The sequence below is a fragment of the Passer montanus genome, unplaced genomic scaffold (genome assembly GCF_014805655.1).
Source record: "Passer montanus isolate IOZ18808 unplaced genomic scaffold, ASM1480565v1 scaffold18, whole genome shotgun sequence".
NCBI classification, from domain to species: Eukaryota; Metazoa; Chordata; class Aves; order Passeriformes; family Passeridae; genus Passer; species Passer montanus.
The window spans coordinates 2707242-2710900 of NW_024365381.1; the positions used below are offsets into that span (position 1 = coordinate 2707242).

At 35.9% G+C, this 3659-nt stretch overlaps 1 long non-coding RNA gene across 1 annotated transcript; it reads right to left on the reverse strand.

Moving 5' to 3' along the window:
• Positions 1-461: 461 nt before the first annotated feature.
• On the reverse strand, positions 462-2093 carry LOC120500523. The gene is made up of 3 exons (XR_005627119.1): positions 1992-2093; positions 1137-1247; positions 462-930 (listed from the first exon to the last, which is right to left on the reverse strand). It is a non-coding gene; the product is annotated as an uncharacterized LOC120500523 (long non-coding RNA).
• Between the last annotated feature and the right edge of the window lie 1566 nt (positions 2094-3659).

The window sequence follows — 3659 nt, forward strand, 5'->3', positions numbered from 1 at the left end:
CAAAATGCAAAGTCTTGTGTCTCTTCATTTTTGAAGGGGAGTTTAGAAAAAATGATGAAGAGTAACCTAAGGATCTCTCAATGCAGAAAGCAGAAAATATTTAAGAAAAAAATTGTATACTTTTCAGTCCCAAATACTTTTAAAAAAAAATTTTTCAATATACCAGACCCAAAATGCAAAGTCTTGTGTCTCTTCATTTTTGAAGGGGAGTTTAGAAAAAATGATGAAGAGTAACCTAAGGATCTCTCAATGCAGAAAGCAGAAAATATTTAAGAAAAAAATTGTATACTTTTCAGTCCCAAATACTTTACAGATATATATATATATATCTGCATATATATCTGTATATATACAAAAAAAAAAAAAAAGGAAGGGAGATTCAAGTGTAACTTTTGTAAAATATGTACTTATCAGTCTGTCAAAAATTTTTTTCAATATACCAGACCGTATAAAGTACCAAGTAGTTTATACTCCTTTATTTTACATACAGTGTTATGAGACCTAAGGAAACAGTATTGTCAAAGTTTAATCCCTTTAAATATTACACACCAGTATGCATAATGGTGACAGATGCACAGTCACCAACAGCACCAAAGCAGAAACTTCTGGAACTAAAAATGTAAGCAGTTCTAGTTGGATGTAGAAGATCATGAAGGAAAAAGGGCTCCTGTACAGACTGCAAAACCTCTAAGGAGTCTCTAGGCAATAGTCCTTAAGTCACCACTGAGTCCACAAACTGATGCTTGCACATACAAGTCAGCCTTTTAGTAAAAAAACCACAGAATAAGTAAGCAAAAGGGTTGCACCTTTGAGAGTGACTTAAATCACATACAGATGGTATATTATAGATACCAAATATCCACATAAGATCCTTGGTCCCATGATGCAGCATACATCTTGCTCTCTGATCTCAGCATACATCAAAGCCCACTGTAAGAAAGAAAACACCAGATCAGCTTCATCTTTGTCCCATTATTTTTCACATTACAGTATGCACCCCTAAATAACCAACTAGCTACACTAAATGAGAGCAATGATGCAATTCCTAGGTCTTGCACAAGGCACATGCAGGAAAAGGAATGAGATTGTTTGTTTAAGGTATATAAGGAGTGAAACAGAAGACAGTGGTCTCTTACCTTAGCTGGTGATATAAGAACATGTTGAGTACTCATGTTTCTTCTTTGTGTTTCTTTTGTCTCTTGAAAATTCAACTTTAGAAGCTTGTGCACATCTTCATGCTAAGGTACCTGCATTAACAGACACAGTGATGGGAATCTGCAAGTTTGTATTTTACTCCAGTGTGAAAATTGCAGTCTGTTGTCTCTCTGCTCTATGTCTCTTTTTTGTGAGTATAAGCAACAAAATTATTTTCTTAAACCTGGAAAGGTAAATGAGATATATAAACTAGAAATTCGCCTGCCAAATGCTTCTCATTCTACCAGAGCCCCCAGATAACACCCTCTGGATACTTGGAATGCAATTTCACCTTTAAAAGGAAGTATTCTTATCAGTCAGTTGATATTTTTAAACAACATATTGTCACTGCAAAATGAAAATCACTGATGACTCTCACAAAAATTCGGTACTGGCAGAGCTGCAAAAATAATCTGTCTAAGTGTTAAGCCTTGGGACATAGTGTTTATGCAGTCTAACAACAGCTCTTGTCTCAGCATAACATATATTAAAAATCTAGAACACACTTCAAGGATTATTAACATATATTAAAAATCTAGAACACACTTCAAGGATTATTTTTAGTTTTTTTTTTTTCCTGGCTCCATGGTTTTGCCTTTGAAATTATCTCCGAAACAATAGTATTGAATGCATATTTGTGCCTGTTATCCCAGGTATACTCAAGAATATTTGAAAGGATTAAAAAAGACACTTGCCCTTCGGGGTTAAATGTTTTAGCTTTACTTGCATTGACATTGCAGGTGAAAGCCAAAAAATAAATAATAAAAAAAGAAATTAACCTGTTGGTAGCAACCTACCGTTTTCAGTCTTATTTCCAATCACACCGAGACAGAAAGTAGCCCTGACAATTCTGTGACTACTCCAGCCCATTGTAAACAGGAGGTGGCAGTTCTAGTCTTTGATCCAATATGCTGCAGTGTTATAAAATGGCAGTAACTAGCTAGGGAAGACAGTTCCACAATATGCAAGCTAAATAGCTTTTCCAAGGCTAGCCGGAGCTGCTTCCCCTTTATTCCCTTTTTGTAGAAAGCTAAAATGTGTCACACAGAGAGAGAAAAAAAATAATAAAATAGAGCTGCTTTCTGACAGCTCAGAATTGGTACTGTGATAGAGACTCTAGAGCTAACTACACTGCATCCAAGGCTTTTTGTTTTTCTCTTCCTTTTTTTTCTGTTTTGAGTGTGCAAACACATAAAGATTGTCTTTATAGGGCTTTGTGGCAAAAAACAAAATCCTCTCTATTTATCTTGTGCTCTGTCTCATGCTTTAGCTTCAAAATCAGGGCTTTTTTTTTTTTGTGGTAAAAAAAAAATCCTCTCTATTTATCTTCTGCTCTGTCTCATGCTTTAGCTTCAAAATTGTTCTTATCTCAGAAAATTCTTTTATTCTAAAATACTAAAATTGCACTTAAATCTATATCAACAATACCCCTCCCCCAATATATGACAGGTAAAATCTAGCAGGAGTGGCTCAAAAATCCAGTGCAGCCCATTCAACAGGCCATTATTTTTTAAATTTCTGATGCCTTTCTGAAATACTGATGAATTGCTAAGACATTGCTTTATCATTAAAGCAACTTCAGGATGAAGCCTCCTCTGTTGGCTCTAGTTATGGAAAAGAGAGCTTTAACCTGCATGTTAAAAAGCCCTATAACAGTAAAGACCAAGCGCAAAGTAGAGCCATTGGAAAGTCTTTCACCACGGAGAGAAAACAGCAGAGCAAGGGAGATGAAAGGGTGTGAAGGATGCAGCCTGACATCTAAGAGGAACTATACGAGCAAGCATTGTACTTACTGCGTTTTAACCCAGCTCAGTGTCTGATCATGACAAATACCAGGAATCACAGCAGAAATATATTACAGAGCCATATTGAGAATTTTATAGAATGTCTGGAAGCTAGGTGGAAGGGAAAACTACTGAAAGCACATGACATTCAGAATCATGCAGAGTAGCACATATCTGCAAGGGGCAAGTTTTCAGGGAGTTGTTTAATTTAATTGCCAAAAAACATGCTTTCTTAGGAAGAGTTGTGGGATGCTTCATTTTGATCAAATAATTTTTGCCTTTGTGCTATTCCACCTACATCATTTCTGTAAGTAACTTCTGTTAGTAGAACAACTGTTTTGTACTGTGGCGCATGAAACTAGGACATAATGTCATGGCCATAGATAACAAATATCCTACTGTTCCCATCATGTTGTCCAGTGGGAACTCCTGTAGTCAGAGATTCAGCAGTGTACATTAATCTTCACAGTGTTATACAAGACATCACAAACTCAATTCCCTTGCATCCTCACAATGGAGTATGTTCAATCGTAGAAAGATAAGACATGAGTCTGATGTTGTTAATCAGACAGACACATACTCTGACATGTTTCACAATAGGAAGAGAAAACAGATCATGACTTGTAGCTATGGAAAACAATAAGAATGTTAAGGGCAGTACTGAACCAAAGAAGAAATCTG